We start from the raw sequence: 21,612 nt of genomic DNA on the forward strand, positions 1-21,612 counted from the left end.
GTAGACTCCAAAAATTTGCGTTGACACGTCTAAGATGGGCACAGTGTTGCTTCACTGTTTACATTGGGGTCTATTCTCCCATTGGGTCTTAAGTGCTTTTATGCGCTCCTGCAGTTACGTGAGTCTCTCCTGAGTGTATTCTCCGGTCCAGGTTCCTGACGCGCCCATCGCGCTTAAGTAGATCAAAAGCGCGGAGTCTGTGAATGAAGGCAGTCTGAAGCAAAGCAGGTGGACTGGAGCATGATGTCTATTTTTTGGGGATGTCTAGAAATCATGGAACACGGAGTTTTCCCAACGCTTGTAAATGTCATTGAAATTTGTGAAAATGATAATTTTACATTGTTTAATTTGATGATTAAACAATGTAACGGGTTGATTTGATCAGATTAGCGTGAGGAACGGCCGCATTCTTCTATCCAAGTCACAGTTAAAATCTTTCCATTTTTTTTCCCCCTCATATCAAAGACAGATGAGCGTTTGTGTGGAAAGCCAAATTTTAATAACTTCTATTCCTGCATTTAGAAATGATCAGCACATCAGTCAACATCTGTCATCAATATGGTACCTGCTCTAAAGAGTGACCAAGTGTGACGTGCTGGAGGTTTGTGGAAATAATCCCGCAGAGCATCCTGCTTTAATACAGAGGAGACAGAGATATTGCTTCCGACATAATACACAGTTTTAAATATAAATTATTTAAAGCCTTATGGAGCTGAAGTGAGCGAGTCAGAACTTAAGATGAGCCACATTTAAATATGTGTGGGAACAGTTTCTAGTATTCATCGTCTCATGTGCATTTCACCAACCTCTGCATATAACTGCTTGTTTCACTCGTTATTTACTCTGTAGTGGATCAATCAGTGGCTTTACGTTGGCCAATGGTTGGACATCACTGTGACCAACGTGGAAAGAAATCTGTGTCTGTCAGAGTTTTAATTAATCGAGCAGCAGCAGCAGCTGAGGCGCAATTCGGGTGCGCACGGCTGATCAGCTGCACGACCTATGGTCTCTGCAGAAAGAAGAGTGTATGGCATGGATAAAACATAATGAAATGTAATACATTTTTTCTCATCTAGAACTGGTAAATGTGAACATAGTAGAAATGCTGATGGTCAATCCTTTGGCGTGTGGCTCCCCCACCGCCGTGACAGCGTGGTAGTGTTACTTTGGATAAATTATTTCTGGGAGTGTCTTTTGCAATAAGTCAATGTGGCTTCAATTGTAACGAAGTCCAAACTTCTAGTGCAATATGTTTCACCTTATCGGGGCGCTGCACTTATTCCAGGTTCAGAAAAAGTAAAAGAACTTATGCAAACAAGAGAATACGCGCAAAGCCAGATTTGAATGGGAATGCCCACATTTCAGGGCCCCTCCACCCAGAATGCGTAACTGGGATAGAGGCACGCAGTGATTGACTTAAGTACAAGAGGAGAATAGCGCGCAGCCAAAAACAGCGCCACTGCTCGACTTTTTTGACTTGTGCACATGGGAGAATAGAGCCCCGTTGTGAAGAATTGCGTAACAAAAGAAGAACCAACCTAAAGTCTCAAAAGTTTGGAACCAATTTACTGAAAACGTATACTACACACCTGAGTTAGCTGAAACTAACACTTGTGACAAACTTTAATGAAAACGTAAATGTAATGCTCCCCCTGACTGGTTTTTTATCATCGAGGAGGGTCTTCCTGCTTAAATTTTTTAATTAAATCCACCGGTATTCGGTCGCTCTGCGGCGTGTCTGACGGTTTGGTCAAAACAAAGCGGCATCTGTAATGATTCCGTCACGTGTGCATAAATATATCATAATGGTGTGATACTGGCAGTAAAGAGCAATTTCTGAGCTTTCAGGTTAACATTTTACTTGAAGTTTTACAAATAAGGCTGACATTACGCTGTCATTAGCGCGATAAATTATGACACCTTTGGAGCTATGCTGGCATTTTTTTTTAGTTAGGTGTTAGAGTAATGAACAACACTTAATGACAGCCTTCATGACACCTTATTCATGCTAATGACGGGTGATATGTCATTATAATGACTGCTTGAAGTTTCATACATAAGGCTGACATTACGCTAAGTGTTACCGCTTTAAGAAACTGGTGGAATTGCTCCAATAGAGCTAATATTAGTGGAGTTACGGCTCTTCAAATTAACGTTAAGGGCCTTGGATATCAAGATATTTTCATAAATTTGCCAAATCCCACCAGAGTCCCCAGGCAAGACAAAAAAGATGACATTTATTAAATTCTCTCAAAATGCATGTCAATTTACAGACTGTGATTTCCTGGTCTTGCTGTTTAACTGTGGTTTTGTGGCTCTTACTCTGGTATTATCCACCCAATCTGGATGGTTTGGCGAGTGTGAGGCACGGTTGGTCAAGCGTTTTTCATCTTTGAGCTTAGGCTTTCCAACAAAGCAAAAAAAAAATTGCTTTTATCTCTACCTTGATTTAACGAGTGGGAGACGGTACAAAAGACACCAGTTACCTATTTCATACAATGCACCATTTCTATTTTTATTCAGTGTTTTAACACGTCTGACTGGAATTCTCAAATCAGCTTCAACACGCTTACATCTGTCAGCTTTTAAATGTCAGATTTGGTGTAAAAAGAGCAGAGGCGTTTTGAACCTAGAAGGACCTGAAACAGGGTTTAGTCATCCCCTTCGAGGCAGGATGTGACATTTGTCCACATTTAGAAACCGATATATGTTAAACTATTTAAAATGTGCTGGAAACGTGCACCTCGGAGTGATCATGTGAATGCAAACTGCTATAAAATCATCTCCAGACGTTGGGATTCCTGCTAATGAAACAAAATAAACCTTCAACAGGTGCTTGAACCAATCTATTCTCACTTTGTTGGAACAAAACTGTTTTTTTCCCCAGTCATTTTTTCCATTCATGGCACTGACATTTCACACTGTCTGTGGTTACAGCATTTGGCATTTTGAGTGCATTAAATGACTTTTGTCAAAGTTGAGGATAAATGTCAGACGAGGAGGTAGAAAAGCAACAGAAAGAAATCTGATTAACGCATTTTGAACATTTCTGGTCTTTTTCCTCCCCCTCTTTTTAAGAAGACAGCTTCCCTTAAAAATAAATCAGCCAAATTTTGATTTTTCTCTCCATCTTTAAAGGGTTGAAACATCTCCAAAACATGGTTCACCGAAATAGCATTTACAATAAATGTGTTTGTGGTCTTCCATAGCACTTCTTCAAGTAGGAGGTTGGTAAATTTAGAGTTCCGACTCGAGTTTCCTTGGACGTGTGCCTCATCTGTGAGACTGCAGAGAGAAAAAGGAATATATATTATTAGCACTTGCACACTGACAAAACAGGGGGGGGGTTGCAATAAACAAGGATGACATAACCCTCAAACTGACAGACAACAGAGAAAAACATAAGTGTGTACGGAGCGCAGATGGTAAGTTCCTTTTTGCAACAAACCAAATTTGAAAAATGTATATGAATTTTAAATGATACTTTTGACAAGATTTGCAGCAATATTTGTGATATTTTTCTTGCAAAAATTGAATGTAAATGTTAAATATTAAATCTAAATGCCACAGGTGAAACCGAAATTAGCTTTTGTTGGTACTTCCGGTGAATATGCATATTAGCTAAATATTTAATTCAGTCGGGACCACTTTAGTCAAAATAAATGATTTATAATAATGCATTGGAATTTATATTGCGCTTTACATTGATATGCATGCAATCTTATATTTGGCGTCATGGGTCTGTTCCGGGACCTCCTTTCCGCCTGCTTACGTGGAAAGCCAGAGGCCAGGAGCGCACTTCTCCCTGACCTTCCATGAGCCCTAACTAAAGGCTAAAGCAAGGAGAGCGGTTAGCACAAACCCCCTGGAACAGAGCAGAGTAGATGTTTATAACAACAACACCCAGTTGGTTAGATACATACTGACCTGGTGGAGGTGGGTTGCGAGATCCTTGCTGAGGACGTATGAGGCAGCCGTTACGGTTTAGTGCATTCTGTATGCTTTGGCCAATAGGGAGCCAATCTGGGCTGTTGGTGGATTGGAGTTGTGGATGGCTTGATGTCCACAGCCGGCCTGAACTAACGCTATGCTCAACTTTTTATTTAGAATTAATTGACATTATATTTGTACAAAAAAAGAAATGTCACAAATTTCACAAATATTGCTGTAAATCTGGTCAAAAGTAACATACGCTAAGTGTGGTTTGTTACTAAATATTGCAAAAAGTTGCTGTTTATTTTAGCATGCGCAACTTAATTGGCGTCCCATAAGAGTGATCATGAAGTAACTCCCAAACAGGATAGAAAATTCAACAAGAGCTTTGCTGAAAAGTAGTCACACCATGACTTGAACTTGTAACCTTTGAATTAATGTTTTTTCAAATGTCAACATGGAGAAAACCTCAAAAACCAATCCACGGACCCCAGATCATGAGAAAACCAAACTTTTAAGTGATATTTGCTCTGTGCTTTGAGGTTTCAATCGATAGAATAGGGTTAGTAGACGGACTCGCTGTGTTTAAAGGATTATGTTAATTCCACAGTGGCTATAGAAGACGGATCAATCCATTGTATGATGCAACCCATGCAGCCTGTTTCCTCATTTAAAGCTAGTGTCAATGAAGTCATCTTTCTGATTTGGCTAAATCCTTTGAAACTGTGTAGGGATATCTCGGGTGGATTTTCCTTTTTTAGGAACTGAGCTGGTGTTCTTATCTGGAGTGAATTACAATTACAAAGAGCAGGTAAGGGCTGAGCTGTGATTGGCTGTAGCCCAGAGGTTAAACCTGAGACCTTCTGGATTGTCTGAAGCACCCTGCAGAGTGGTGCGTGGAAAAGCAGATTTTACCACTAAATCACTCGATTTAGCCTTTCACATTTTCCATCACATGTGAGCTAGTCGAAGCCTTTCAGCTTATCAAAGTGGTGCGTTTGTTTTATTCAGCTGCGGCTCACGAGTTTATTATTGAGAGAATAGGTCCAAGGGTGGCGCTGCAATTTTAAAAGTGATAGTGTTCTAAGGGGAGGGCAACCGTCGACTTCCAATATAGTTTATTAAATTCATTTACTAAAACCCTGATAAAGCTGTTAGGTCAGTCATACTCCAAATGTGACTCTTTTTTAATTAATATTCCACCCTAAAACCTTAAAATGAGGAAACTTTTCAACCCCTTTTTACCTTTTTCTTTGGCCATTTTATTACTTCCTTTGTCTAATTTTTGCCCCTTTTCCAAAGAATATCACACTTTTTTTTTTTTTTTTACAGATTTTAGCTTTTATTTGCCAATTAACATACATTTTTACAATTTTTTGTTCATTTTTGCAAGTTTTTTTGTACACCTTTATCGAATTTCTCAATTCTTAAACATTTATTTTTGCCACTTTCCATCCAAATAAGATACCTTTTGGCCACTAAATAACACTTGTTTTCTTTTTTCCTTACATTTTGCCTCTTTGATCTTTTTCACTATTGTTTGCCACATTTTGCTCATTTAAAATACTTTTTGCCATTACATACCACCTGTTTCCTCCTTTTTTGTATATTTTTTTGCCACCTGTTACTCTTTATCTTTTGTCACTTTACTTACACTTTTCTCATCACTGCTATTGTTTAGAACGGTGGCTTTGTCAAATGACTGGCTGTGATTGGCTTGGTCACCATTCAATCATTCTAACTGGACCAATACCTTTTCAACAATGAATGCCTCTGTAAAAAGTGAGGGGGATGAATTTTAGTTTTAATGAAAGTGCGGGTGTCACTTGCCCCACGGGTGGGACACGCTTGAATACATCTAACAAATCCTCCGTCAGTTTGGTTTGTTTTTGTACTGAAAGCAGCCTTGTGATTCAGCATTCATGACTAATTCATGGTATAAACATTAACAGCTGCTTAGCTAGCGCTCCTCCATCACTTCCGTCTCCAGCTCACTCTGCTGCCCTCACTGTTTACTTAATTGGTATTCCCAGCTTTAAGTGTCAAATGAGCAGATTCGCGATTCAAATCTACAATTAGCTTGAGACTCTGTGCGTTTCTTTCCCTGTCCCCAAACATGGGAGAGCTCCAGAGATCTCCACCAGCAAGGTAAACACAGCAGAACTAGCTTGGAGCTGCACACAATTATTTAAAATAAGAAGAGTGATGCTCACCGTGGACCAAATGCTGCTGGAGAAAGGGAAGGAGGGGGCCTGTTTGCCCTGGTTCCCCAGAGGGAGCTTCATTCTACAGCAGCCTGATGGATGCTCATGCTTTTGTTCTTTGGGTCTCCTGCAGGCGAACAGACAATTCTCCACCGTTGAGCTGTCATCTGCATTTAAGAACAGAGCTTTTTTTCTCTCTCTCTCCTTTTTTCAACTTCGAAACAAAAACGCACCTTGTAGACGTTCAGAAAGTTTGAAAATGGCACGTGTGGCATTTTAATTTATCTGTTAATGAGGAACTGAATGGGAATTGAGGATAAAATGGGATGAAACGTTGTCAGCTGATGGTGAAACTGACGAGTTATTCTTGAAACAAGCACATGTGCAGCCAGATTCCAGCTTCCGTGCCTTGTATTCAGTTATGTAGCATTTTTAGTTGAGATTTTATGTTTTATAAAAATACCACGATCATAATATTGCGCCCTGTCTTGGTGAAAACAATTATCACTTTGTCAAAGTACTTTGTTGCCAAAAATGTGCTGACAAACTAACAAATTTAGTCTTTCGCTAAAAGGACCTTTAATTTACTCGCGAGGAAGACAAAGGAGCTCCGTCTGTGGCGCTAACACGTGACCACTGCACCTCTGCAAGCACTGACAGATGTTTGTATGTGTCATCATGGCTCACTTTAACACTGACTTACTCTGCAGCTGTTTGTGACGTTCTGTTGATTCATTCACAGTCAAAGCAAAGCAGAAGCCTGTGTGCAACACTTCCAAGCTGCTAATAATAAGATGAATATTGGTACAGTATTGTGAATAATAATAGTAATAGTATGTTAGAAAAATAGAGGTGCCATTTCTTTCAGTAATGTGGACAAACTGCTGTGCCTTGGCAGCTGAATGTATAAAAGCAATAGTTTGTGGTTTAAAGTTATTCATCAGTTCTCTTATTTTGACACTGGGGTTTTCTAATCATATAAATTAGTCTTTTGCATTTTATTTAAATGGACTGTCTTGTTTGGTTGTAAATCACCAGTTTAATGACGTTTTTTTTAACAACTATACGATATTGTCAGATGTTACAAAGTCTGCCATGATTCAATTCAGGGGCCTTCAATTCATATAAGATGATAACTTATACCTATTTAGCTCAAAGATTTACATATGACTTTAAACCAGAAAAACAGGCCAAGCAATTTTGAGGTTTTGACACATTTCTTGCTGAAACATTACAAACATTTAAATTAAAATAATTAATTTATTAGATGCCTTATTTTAATTAAAAATAAATACCTGTGCTGTGTTTCACCGAGTTTCCAACGATTTGATTGGTTCGTTGCTAAACCAACTGATTTGTTACACCTGTACTACCTTGGGTTTTCTTTCAGAAAGGTAACATTTGCATGTGTGCACAACTTAAAGATATTGGATTACACTGAGAGGATAATCTATAAACTACAAAATTGAGATCCAGGACCAAGTTTGGAAACTTAACGTTGAAGTTTATGATGAATGGCCACTTGGTGGTGGAGCCGTTAGTCGCAACTTTGAGTTAAAAACTAAAAAATTAAATCACTTTTTTATGCATTCTGCTTGGAGTGAATCTGGTTTGCAACAGTAAAATGAACACTAACTAGAACTGATAAAATAAATGTATCAATAAAACAGATTGTGCTATCAGGTTTAATTTCAGTAGATATGATGTCCTGAGAGCTTTGACATTTAATTTTTTTTTTTTACAGTTTTGTCTATTCCTCAGAAAATACAACCTGACCTTTAAATACTCAATTGAACCTGTGAATAAAGATACATTCAGCCATGTGTTGCACATGAGATTGCACTATGACAGCTGCTTAGAAAGAGCAACATCATTAGCTTCCTCTGGCACATCACAGATTGTGCACTGCCTGACGGGCCGCGCCAGTGAGCAGACGACGCCACGTTACAGCAGCACATGGGAGGCATTTATTAACGTGATCTCGTTGTCAACTCATCTCAGGAGATAGGAAAAGAACAGATTATTATGAGCGATCTGCCACTGATGGTGGAAACTTAAAGTTCCTCCGATTCCCTCATGTGCATCATAATTTGTCCTGTTTGACTGTGACAGTGCAATGTCCCGGCGCGTGAGACTTTCATATTCACTCTCGCAGGTTCATGCAACCAGAGCAAGAAATATAGCGTTAACATCAAAAGGAATGGAAGTGGAAGGGATCGCGTATCTGTGGAGTTTGATTGAAATGCTTTCAGTTTCTCTCGCTGTTTCTAACAAAACGAGAGCAGCGGTGCTTTTCATAGCTCCTTTTCCAGATGGAGCCCTGCTGAGATAACGTACTGCTGTGATTGTTGGGCTTTTTTTTTTTTTTTTTTTTTTCTTGGCCCCTCAACCTAAATAAATATCTAAACGCTGAATAAGCAAGAATCTGAGGCAAATGACAAGCCAGAAAAAGTTTGAATAATTCCTAAATAATTAGTGAAATGAACAGGCTCTTTGAAGTGGGTAGTTGAGCAGAGGGGAGGGGCTATACATACAACATGGTGAGCATGGCTCTAAACAAAGGCCAGAATGGAGCGAGAGACTTGAGGCTGCACATATTCAGAAACAGACACCACAGTGGCCATGTTTACATGGGAGCTTTAATTCCTCTTTAAAGTGGAATAAAAGTTAATTCCGCTTCAACCTGACCTTGTAAACACTTACTTCCGAATGCTGATTTAATTCCAAATTAAACTTAATTCCGAATAAGAATTAAATAATTCTACTTTCTTGTAAACCGTTAACGCTTAATTCCGCTATAATTTAATTCCGGTTGTTCTGCGCATGTGCGACTTGCAGAGATGACGCGCAGGGTGACGACATAATCCAACATGGCATCACGGAATAGAGCTAACACTATTTAATAAGAGCCTTAAAAGACATGGATATAATGAAGAGTGGATGAACAGAGGCATAAACATGCGGACACTAACATGGATACACGTACTTATCACACACATGGAGATCGACAAACGGAATGGGCTTCATCGGACGGGTGATGCAAAGACCCGGAGACTGAATAAATGCGTCCCCATACTGCTGCACAGGCTGTAATACCACCAAGTTAATCATTGTAACGGTTGGTAGAGCTACTATCTTTATGAGGAAGCAACTATTTATTCCTGGTTTTTGTTTCCGGAATTTTACTGGGCTTTATTTTACTGGTGATTAGTTCCCATCTCTTCTGCTTCGTGGACCAAAGTGTTTTATTGTCAAGCTGCAGCTTCAAAACTACAATCAAATTCAAATCAAAGGTGAAAACAGTTCTCGTGTGTGGTCTTCTGTGTTACAGCTGACAATAAAAGGTTTGTTGTGTTTTTCCCAATAGACGTGATCAACGTGATACGTCATGTCCAATCAGAGCTTCCCCAGCCCCCAGACCTAAAGCGGAATTAACTAAAGCCAAATAAACCAGTTTTCCATGTAAACCTCAGTTCGGGAATCACTATTTCCATGTAAACACGAAGTAGGACACTTTAATTCAGAATGTTTTAATGTGATGGACATTTCCAGAGCAGAGAGTTAAAACTGAGCAGACAAAATATTTCATATCACAAAAGTTGCACAAACAACTTACTCAGACACATTCTCTATGTATCTATAGCAGTGATGGGCAAGTGTTATATAGTGGGGGGCCACAAAAGTTATTTCTTTATTTGATCTGAGGGCCCTGGTGTCAGAATAATGACCAATCTGATCATTAATACAGCAAATAACAACTAGAAATAAAAACACAACACTTAATTTCACATTAACACTTAATGTTTTTGGACTCATTTAGTGATATTTTGTCAGTCATGTGTATTTTTGTTTTGTGTATACTCTTAGGGCCTTTACTACAAAGCTAGATTAACTCTTATCGTGCTAACTTCCAGGATTTAATCAGTGTGTGCTGTCCTACGAAGCTGGCTAACGTCTTACGGAGCTAAATCACCACGGTAACTTAGGCTGAACGACTAAGCTGGTCGGGACCCGGTTTTGTTCTGGTTAGGATCTGAGCGAGTGCTGAAGTCCCGCCTCCTGACCAGTCAAATCTCTTAGAAAACCACCAATAAAAAGAAGATAATTGTGTGGACGTGTCACTGTGTGGATCTGATGTTACGCTGACAGGAGAGAATATTTAGACATATATGCAATCCTTTCATTTACCGATGACATCCAACAGGAAATGTATAGATTTTTATCTGATAAACTGACCAATTAATGAATTCATGTATTCTGTGATGATGCAAAGAGCCTCAGTCCTGTAAGATAATATAAAATATAAATATATTCCAACTTATGATTTAGGCTGATCTGTATGAATGCAGCATCAAAGCCAAGGACAAGGTAAAAGAAAGTGAAACTGATCAGTGTTTATTCTCCATTCATAATTTAAGCATTAACACTCGACCATTCCTGCATTTTGGTCTAAATTATCAAGTTTAATTGTTCATATTTTTAAAGAATTATTCGTCAATTGTGACGTAAATTGCTCTCCACAATTTCTCCGTGATTGTGATTGGTCCGATGCTGTAATCTCTTCCTCTGTCACAAGAGCACGCACGTAGCCAGGCTGAAATCAACACGCTTAATTTAGCGAGTTGTAATCAAGATTCATAGGACAGCTTCTGTCTGACAGACAATGTTTGGTTAGATGCAGCCTGCTAACGGAGATTAATCCAGGATATAATTATCTAGCTTCATAGTATAGACCTTTAATGTATTCTGTGTATTTTTTTTTTACATTTGTTTATTTGTGTGGTTTTTAGACTCATTTTAATTATTTCTTTGTCATTTTGTGTACATTTGTTTAAGTTGTGTTGTTCTTGGGTCTTTGTTTTGAGTGATTTTTTTTTGTTTTTTTTGTTTTGTAGTCAGTATTTATTTCTCTTTTTTGTCATTTTGTGTGTTTTTTTCATCTTTGTGTTCTGGAAAACACAAAATTAGGCCCCAAGTTTATTTATCTCGTACTAGTGAGTCGCATGGACAAATATCTAAAACTATGGACTATATCAAGTTAATTAAGGACGATGATGCATGGACAACCAATAGGGCACGAAGAAAGGAAAGTTTCATGCAAAACTGGTTTCCATTTACCTTCTGTACACATTTAGAAATATTAACGGTGCCTCGCTAGTCCTTAAAAAACAAAAAAAATTAAAGATATACCCTACCATAATTTCATCATGGGTTTGCAAAGTTAATGTCAGCAAAAAATTACAGGTTAATAAATGTAGAGGAGAAATTATATTAGGTTTGTTCCTTAAGTAGGGTTTTTTTTTTTCCAGAAAAGTATTTGAAAAATGGCTCCAGATTGCTCTCAGTGTAGCTTTACAGATTGTGGAGTCCTTTCATTAATCAAACGGGCTCTCTGCATAACATTAGTCCCATGCCAATAGGGCTAACATTAAGCGTTGCCAGATTACAAGAAGGAACAGGGCGCAGCTGGAGTGATTAAATGTAGAGAACATCTGTAAATGGTGCAAAATAGATTTGGTAATTTGGTTGGATTTCTACCCTGAGAGAATGGGGAGGATACACTTTGTGCTGAAAGGCAAAACCAAAGAAAATTCTGAGTGAGTGTGCGGCGGTGACTTGCATGCTTTGAGGATGACAGCAGCTCAGGAACAGAAAAATGAAAGTAACAGTGTAGGAAGTATTGTGGATTCCTGTTAGAGCTAGCACAACCGACAGTTACTAGCTCTTTGGATCGAGCTATCTGCTTCGTACAGTGGAGATAAAATACTCTGATGTAGGCGAGCCAACACAAAGCTTCCCTAAAACACAGTGACGCTAATATGCAGACTGAAAATCTAGTGAAAATGTGAAGTTTGTGTCTGTATAAAATGGAAACTACACATATCTGAAATTATAGATCAGGGGTCACCAACACGGTGCCCGCGGGCCTTAGGTTGGACACACAGACCATGTGAGGTGCCCTCAGGCCTGTTCTAACAGCAGCACTAGTCACCAGTGAACTCTGTCTAAATCTGATCTACCTGCCAAGCTTCAAACTCACAAAGTAATCAAATAGCAGATTTTGTCAGAGCCTTACTAAAGCTAAATACTGTTGCGCTTTTGAAAAATGTGAGCATGTATCGCAGAAAGGATATTTTAATAAAAATGCTGCAGATTTGGTTATAAAATCTTACGTAATTCTATTGGTTAGAAAAAAAATAGTTATAGGCAAGTAAAATGGGAAGTATGATGATTCCTATGAAATGTTTCAAAAGTGTCAACTTAAATATAAAACAGTGGCATAAATTAAGAGAAATAAAGTGTTGCATGTTGAATTTATAAGTTACGACTATTACTGAGTCTTCCTTCATTATCATTCCCTCTAATCAAAGTGAAACTGAGAAATTATAGTAGTATTTCAGTGTGTATCAAACTGGTAGCCCTTTGGATTATTCAGTAACTCTGAAGTAGCTAAACAGTTTCAGAAAGGTTGGTGACCCCTGTTCTAAGCTATTGCTGCATTACTTTTTTAGAAAATGTTTTCACTCGCTTTGCAAAATAGCTTGGACAATCTTGACATTTTCTTACAAAGGTTTCTGTGGAACAAACGGTCCTCTCTGGCAGTTCCAAGGTAATCCTCCTGCATGTAGTCTTTGGTCGACTGGTTTCTTAAAAAGGTTTTTATGCTTTTTAGGACAACCTTGAGAATCTGTGTCCGAGCCATCTCACCGACCACTCCACTATCTGATATCTTGTACTTTTCTATTGCTGCTTTCTTAGTAGAGCCCCTTGTATGAACAAATGTTGTCACGTCTTTCTCAGACAAAGCTCTACCTTCCTTATGTCACTTTGTACCACTTTCCAAAACTCTGGCTTATAACTAGGACTAACTTGTTGTTGTTCTTGTAGATCCGGATCTTCATACGCTGCATTGCTCAGACGAGGTACAGCAAAGCACGTTGATCTCTTTACCGGCTGCGTAGTCTGCGCTCTAAATGCTGCCAAGGTAAGTGAATACGTCTTAATCTCAAGCAACTCACATCCACAATAAAGGGCTTTGCTGTCGTTGGGTAGTACAGTACGTCTCACTTTACAATAGAAACGTAACTGTGATTACAGGCTCATCTAGCATCATGGTCTCACTAAATCAAATCACTTTAATTTGCTTACTTGGAAAACAAGCAGTCAGCACAGACAACAATCCCTTCCTGATTTCCTCTACTGAACATCTGCAATGAACATCTGTGACGACTTTCTGCAACACAAAGATTGTTATAAATAAATAAACTTAGACAAACTTAGACAAAGTAAAAAGAATTGATGGGATTGGGTACGCAACAAGAAAGGTGGCCCCTGTGCTATAATTACCAAGCTAAAAAAGTCAAGGACACATTTCCATTACTGTCTGAAAACAATAATGGATAGTGAATTGATATATAGTTGCAGTCTTTTAAATCATGATTCTGCAAAAAAGATGCAACACAAATTTGGCCTTGTGTCCTTCTAACAACCTAATTATGACTTTTAAGGATGACATATATTTAGTGTTTGGGTGCTTTTGAACTTGTTTTATAAGGAAAAAGTAAACTATGGGTGTAAAAAAAAAAAAAAAAATCATTTAACTAAACAGCTGTCAACACTAGTCAGGATATAAGATGCGATAACTGGGGACCTGTCCAGGACCTTTTTGGGTTTTCACACACATGCTCTCAATGGTAACCGGCCTTATTTTCTTTCTTCTATTTTTTGTTTGCCTAATAAGGAATATTTATAAATCCCGCTGAAAATTCAACATTGGTTGGCAAACTGTTGGCTTGATTGATGCAGTGGATTCTGGGATGTTCATGACCAAACAGAATCTCAAGCAAAAACTTCCCTTAGGTCAGATTTGAGCCACTGCTATACTGTACTTACATTTGTTGTCTTGCCCACAGACATGATGGGTGTCTCATTATTCTCCGTCCACCACTGGTAAATTCCTGCAATTAGTGCTAAAATGCAGTTTAACTGGAACACCCTCTCTGACCTTTTTTCAGTGGTTTGTTTGTCAAAGGAAAAAAAAAATCCATTTAGTCAATTTTAAATGTTTTCCCCTGGGAATAATTTAATGAAACGTTTCTCTTCTGTCTGTGAGATACAGAGAAAGACAGCTTTTATGAGATCAATATCGCATGCGCTGACATCACTTTAATAGTCTGTCATACTGCAGCTTTATCGTGTCATCTATAGTATCTATCATCTACAGCTATGATGGTTTTTCCGCACAACCAGACAAAACCCAGACCATTGTAAACATTTGGAAAACCAAATAAAAGTATTTTTAGCACAAGTAGTATCCTAATCAACACATTGTATCTGTTTATCAAAGTGCTCTTTCAAAATATCTCAAACCAACATGGTTAGCATTTGCTTTCTTTTGTTCATAACAGGTTAGTTCTTTTTTTTTTTTTTTTTTTTTTTTATATACCTTAAAGCATGACACAAGCATGTGTTGACATGGTTGTTTCTCTTGGATTTGTTGTTAGATTTATCTGCTTTATTAGACAGATTTGTGCACCTCGGGATCCAATTTTGTTCCACTGGCGCACAGAAGAGAGGTCGACAAATGCACCCCCATGCATTTTTAGGTAAAATCTTCACCTTGGCTGACTTTATGCAGCAAAACTGGGATTTCTGCTATTCCAGCATAAAAAAAGGTGACCTGTATAAAGGAGAAACTGGGTTCTCGCAATCTTTACAATTTTCTCTAGATTTTTCTCAGCTTCAAACTTGTTGACACATTAATTACATTATATTGCCTATAAGGGTTGTCCTGATACCCATATTGATCTTACACATACATGCTTTTATTACTTTTATAGTGTGAAATATTAGAAAATTCTTGATGGAGAGGTATTACTTGAACAGAGAACAATAGTCAGCAACAGTAGGTACGAGAAAAACTGACCCATTTAATAAAAGTGCTGCTTGAGTGCTTATATTGAACTTTTTGGCCGATATAATATGAAAGTCATTTTTTTTTTTGTGATATCTTCAGATATCGATGTTGGATGGGGAGGGGACACCCCCTAGTTCTTGTTGCGGGTTTTCTATCTTCGATATGTAAAACGAGACACTAAAACCCCATGGATATCTGTTGATTGTTATTTCTACTAGGTTGTTTCTATAAGATCAGGGGTTTCGTGTACAAAGACTTGCTTGAAATAAGATGTCCACTTTAATTCAGACATCATAGTATGCACAAAAATATTGTGCTGTATAAAGAAGGTGTACAAATACTGTAAGTTGGGCACGCTGCTCATATGTCAATCCCTAGAACCCTGTGCAAAAATGTGTGAAATCAGACAATGAGACTAAAGAGGACGCAGTTTCCCAACACCTCTATGAAATGCCAGAAAAAGCAATTATTTATTTATTATTTTATTTAACAGGGACAGTACACATTAATGAACATTTATATAAATTTGTCAGTATTAGCTGCAAAGCTAGTTTTCAACTGATTCTGATTCTGTTGGGTACTTCAGTCTCATCTAACCGTAGATCGAGTGGCTCTGCCAGAAGATGATTTCAGTTTTATGAACTCCCTTAATGGCGGTGGTGCAAGTCCAACATTCCAGCTGCCTGAAATGTCATTGATGAACCAAAATATCTGAAGTTATGAAGACTGAATTTAATTGTTTTAGAAATGTTCTTGACATGACTTTTGAACGTGAGAGTAGAATCAAGAACTATTCCAAGGTTTTTTAACTCTTGCTCCAGTTACAGAAAAGCTGTAGAAATGTGCATACGTTATATACAAAGGTAACGTAAAGCAACGCCCCTTTCCATGGACACTCAGATTTCCCGAAATATATATTTTTTAAAGATTCAGAGACCTAAGTTTGAGCTGGTTCAAATCTAGATTAATTTGGTAATTGTTAAACAAAGTCAGTTGTTCCATTAGGTTTTTCAGCCAGGTTTTCTTTCACCAAATACAAAGACTTGTTAATGTTTTTTTCAATTGTGAGAGAAAATACTGTTCAGTCTGATAAAATCCAAACGATATCCTTTTGTCGACTTTTTCCTCTTCTCGTGGTAAACAAAACACTTCTGCAGGCGTAACTGTGACTTTCTGAGAAAGCCTAGATGTTTACCCAGACTAAATTTAGTTTAGAAGTGTTTTCCTTTCTCAGCTGTGCCAGTGTCTTCATGGAACAAGCCCTGTGGGATATGAACGTTTCAGTAAAATGTCTCACTCTTTGACTTCACAATGAAAAGAAATCAACTTAGTGAGAGAACCTGCTGTTTGCTGAGCTTCTGAAGTGATGGCTCTTAAAAAAAAAAAAAAAAAAAAAAAAAAAAAAAAGAACAAGAGGCGTGCTGTCCATCTGTTCCCTTAGCAGACATTCAACATTGGCTATGGAATTCTCTGGAGGAAAAATTATCCACCTTTAAAATATCCGTTAGATGTAGAACTCAGTTCAAACGTACTGGGTTTGGGTTTGCCTGATTATGTATTCAATATTTATTAGCATTCTTACAACTCAAGATATTTTACTGGACTGTTGCCGGATACACATGAGGATTTAATGCAGCTTATTGGCCGTAAATAGAGAATTTTCCATAAAAGATATAGTTGGGGAATTCTATCTGACTTTCATTATTGGCTAACATAATATTTATGTGTTGGTGATAAAACAAACAGTGTAAAGTTGCTTTTATTGCTGAATGAAATTACATGCTTTAATGTGTATGTGGTTCAATGGCAAATTTTATCCCATGATTTGTGATAGAATGGACAGGATAGGACAACGTTATCATGATAGAAATGAAAATAGAAATACTTCTAAATGTTATACAGGACTGCAAAACACTAAGGGAATTATGCAGAATATGGCATAAAATAGATTTGAATAGGTTTAGTCTAAATTGGTCTAATTCTGACAAATCTACCAAAAATTGTAATTCAAGAAATTGGAAGTGATAAGAGAATGTCAATAAAAATACAAGAAATGACGACAAAAACACAAGAGATTCCAAAAATACACAAAAAACTCATAATACACACAAAAGGACATCAGATGCAACAACAACCACCTGAACACACAAAACAACAATTGCACAAAATAATAAATAAAAAAGGCACAGATTGACAACAAACAAAATGCAAATATAACACACAACAAATAGCAAATACACATGACCGGCAGAAATTCCCAAAATTACAGATAAAAAAACAAAATGACTCCAAAAACAAAAATGACCCTTTGTTTTTTCATGTTAATGCTCAGATTTGTCAATATTCTTAATACTGGTATGAATGTTGATAATGTGGCTCTTGAATCAGGCAATCACATTTTTGTGGCCCCACTGTGATAACAGTTGCCCATCTCTGATGTAAAGATTAATACAAAAATATAGATCTCCTCTTCAATTGAAAGCCCATGGCCTCTGCAAATACTAATAGCTTGTATGAGCTAGCGGTTTTCACTAAATATACAACATTATTTCAAAAGAAAACAATCAGGGAAGCATTTCCATCTGAGCACAGACAGTTAAGAGGAGAGTTTAAGGCTCAGAACGTTCAGATATTCCAAACCGCACAGAAACAAATTCAATGGTACATTTTTTCACAGAAATGAAAAGGACATTTCTTCATGGCAGAGACTGAAATCATTCAATTATTGCGAGGGAATTGTGGGATGAAAGGAGAGAAAACGATCTCACTGCAGTGCCCATAGGCTCGGATTGACTAACGCACTTCCTGAGTGATATTGAAAGAGCCTATCTCCCCCTTCATAAAATGGTCATGCCCCAATTTTACATCTGGAAAGTGTGCACTTAATGCCATCACCCAAAACCTAATTCACTTCTGAAAAGCCCACTTTTCCATTCTTCTGTCAGTAGTTCCTCTATTTGGGGACTTGAAGTGTTGAAAAGTTTGAATTGGAAGCTTCTGTGAGCGATGTAAGCTCCATTTCAGAAGTACACAGATAACGGATGAGAATGAATCCCCCACGCTATCTGTCAGGGTCACATTGTCTCATTAATTGCCTGAGTTATCGCAGTACATGAGCGAAACAGCTGGGGGCCACTGCGACTATTTGGAAATAATGCCCCAAAGTGTTCAGGGTAGATCAGCGTGCGATTCCTCTCCCCCGAACCAAATCAAATCTAAAGGTTTCCTCCGTCCCCTCCGTGGTTATCGAAAAAGCACAACAAGGCAAGTACCTGCCTCATTAGGATTCTTCGCTGCAGGATTAAGAGCTGTGCAGGTTAAAAAAATGTGCCATAATCAAATGATTCAAATGACCTGACTGGGCTTTCACCTTCATAGCATCATTTTAGAGACGATTAAACAGAGCAGAGATGTGCCTGTAACCATGGTAAATTGGAGGGTGAAAGGCGTGAGCTGGAAAATACAGAAGACAAAGTGTCCAGATGACGTGTAAAACATTTTCATTGAAGATGTTAAATTTTGCTCCCAGTTGGAGATGATGTTCTTGTCCTTTTTCTTCAGAAACATCTCCGGTGGAAAGCTTAACTTTACAAGAGTAACGGTGTCATGATTTATTCAGATTATGATCATGTAAACAGGAAGTGGATCTCTACATTCCTACCAGCTCAAGTCCTGATTGCACGATAAGGTGAAACTGAAAACATCTCTAAAGCAATCGACTCCAATCTGTTTGTCCTTATTTCTTGTTCCTTTCATCAGTACGTAATCTAGAGCCAATCACCAAATGGCCATGTGCGTGTTCGTGTTTCCTTTGTGATTGCTTCGTGTTAGCGGAGGCATAGAGGGAAATTTAAAAAACAATCTAACCTAACATCTCATCATTTTGGAGCCGCGCTCCTGTCGGCCCCCAGGTAGTTAGCACTACGTCTTGCAGGGGGAGCTGGTGAGGGGTCTCATGGGCGAGACATGATAAATATTGAGTCGTCGTCTTTTCTTCAGGAGTGTTAATTAAAGTGTGGGCTGTTTATTTTGTCAGGTCTGCCTACTTGAATTTGATACCATATATGACTCAACACTCAGCACCCTTTTGGTGTTAGTGGAAGACACCTTCACACCTTTAACAGTAAACAAAATGAATGTGACAAAATGAACGTGAGAACATCTCACATAATGAAGGCAATGCCTCTGACTCACTGCTATAAAACAAGTTTAATATCTTCTTTGTGTCAAATGCAGAGTTAATATCATGAAGTCACCATTTTTCATGTGGTTGCTAAATAACATAACGCACCCTGAATAGTGTTTCTACTAATTATTTTTCATTGTCATCTTAATGTAAGATTTTGTATCTTGTTGAAAAACATTGCACAGTTTTGTCCCATCACTTGGAAAATTACCATATATGATTTTTTTTTTTTTTTAATGTCCCCATGTTTGCCTTTGTCATCATAAGTTAATACTATATGTAGTGCATTCTTTTGGTTAAATGTGATGCTATTATAATGTAGAGGAATTAAATCTGCTTTGCCCGCGTGTAGTGACATATATGCTAAATGCTATACGTACCTTCAGAGTGCATTAGTGAATTGATAAAGCGTGGCCACTGCTGCTGCATTCTCTAGCTAGCGGGCAGGATGACAGCGCTAGAGGCGATAGAGAAACCTTATTTTGAGGAAAAAGGAAGATGGGAGACCAACATCTGAGCTGCAAGACCTTCAGCAAAGGAAAGGTCAGAAAATGTTTTGTACTTTCCACAGAGAATGGTACAGAAGGAAGGAGTGTCTTTGTGGATGCTCCTCACTGAGGCTGTTCCGAGTTGTTGTCATTTTCTCTGTGTTTCTGTTTTTCCAACACAAACAACGGATGCGCTGCCGTGTCATGAGATTTATCTTGTTGGGAGAGTATGGAGGCTATATTAAATAATTGTTTGTGTTTCTTTAATGGTGTTTTACGATGTTGATTTTGTTAGATTAACACTTGCCAGCAGAAACATATGGAATTGTCATTGGTGTTGACATTGGTGGGCTTGATTTGCAACGCCCTGCCTGTCTAATCCTAGTGCTCACGGCACGTCACTGGAGACGTGGCGTACGGAAGACCTCTTCCCTCGCTATGGGTTTCAATGCTCAGGTTAACCTGGATGAGGAGATTACTACCTGCCAAGTGTCCGTTAGATTACAATTACACAAGATTTAAATGTAATTTAGTCGATACTTTAAGCCAAGGCGACGTTCAATATGAGCAGTTGGCATTAGGGGACTTTGCACAACATCCCACAGTGATGGCCCAGGTAGGATTCAAACCGGTGACGCTCTGATTACAATTTTTTTTTAATTCAACTTTATTTATATCGCACAAATTACAACAATAGTCATGTCGTAACGCTTATCAAAATATTATGTATACAGTGGGGATGACAAACATATTTCGCCACCACTCCCCAGAGGGATATATGGGTCCAAAAACAAGTTTTCTATTCTAACTTGTACTCTGATTTACCAGTATATGTGAATATTTTAGAAAGGCAGTTCTGCAGGCGAGAGTTTAAGCGTTGTTCATATTTACATATACTGTATATATGCAGTACATACATTGTGACATCAACATGCTAAACAGAAATTGGGAATTAAAAAAACCGGGGTTTGGCTGGAAAAGAAATATATTTAATTATTAATTATTGGCAAACTACACCTTGTTTAGCACTTACCGAATATTTTAATGATTTTTTTTTTTTTGTAGGATAGAAAAAGTGATGCCTTGAAATTTTAAGGGTGAGATTATGCTCATTCTTGCGTGATGGTAAAACATGTCCAATGATTCATTGTTTTAAATTCAAACCTTTTTTTTTTTTAATTAGAATAAATACAAATGTCGTCCTATCTCCCGGGTTGCAGCACCATTGGGCGCACGGTGTCTGAGTGGTTAGCATGTCCGTGTCACAACAAGAAGGTCCTGGGTTCAAGCCCTGGGGTGGACACTTGGGTCCTTGATATGTGGAGTTTGAATGTTCTCCTTGTGCTGCATGGGTTTCCTCCAGTTACCTCCCACAATCTGTAGGAATGAATGTGAGTGTTACTGGTTGTTTGTCTGTGTGTATGTTGCCCTGTGATGGACTGGCTCCCTGTCCAGGGTGCACCCCCGCCTAACGCCCAGTGTGCCAGAGATAGGCACCGGCCGACGCCTGCAACCCTGAAATAGGACAAAGCAGATTTGAAAATGAATGGATGAATACGAATCCTGGCCAGTATCAAAACTGAGGCAGCATCACCAACCAAGCCTCCATGTTGAATGATTTGTTATTGCTTGTATTCAGTCATTAAACCCTACAAATTAGTGCTGACACAAAGTGAACAGTGGAGCTGGCTTGGACTGCACTGATCAGGAAGAATGTACAGACAAATTATGAAGCTACTGGAGGGCTCAACGAGACGCCGTGTTCCTCCTCGGGATCATCAAACGGCGCCTCTTCACGCCTCTGTTTGTTGTCGGCGGGTAATTGAGCTGCACGGCTGTGTCGGTGTGACTCATCAGCGGCTGGCAGGAGGAGAGGCAGCAGCG

The 21,612-nt window shown here is 38.5% G+C and overlaps 1 long non-coding RNA gene across 1 annotated transcript in view; it reads left to right on the plus strand.

The window, feature by feature from the left end:
* Window positions 1-3,366: 3,366 nt before the first annotated feature.
* Window positions 3,367-21,612, plus strand: part of LOC114454339 (uncharacterized) — a 143,710-nt gene continuing 125,464 nt past the window's right edge. Inside the window, exons 1-2 of the long non-coding RNA XR_003672531.1 lie at window positions 3,367-3,425; window positions 13,026-13,122. This is a non-coding gene — a long non-coding RNA (uncharacterized LOC114454339). The remainder of the gene's footprint in view (window positions 3,426-13,025; window positions 13,123-21,612) is intronic.

Source organism: Gouania willdenowi, chromosome 20 (genome assembly GCF_900634775.1).
Source record: "Gouania willdenowi chromosome 20, fGouWil2.1, whole genome shotgun sequence".
Taxonomy (NCBI): Eukaryota; Metazoa; Chordata; class Actinopteri; order Blenniiformes; family Gobiesocidae; genus Gouania; species Gouania willdenowi.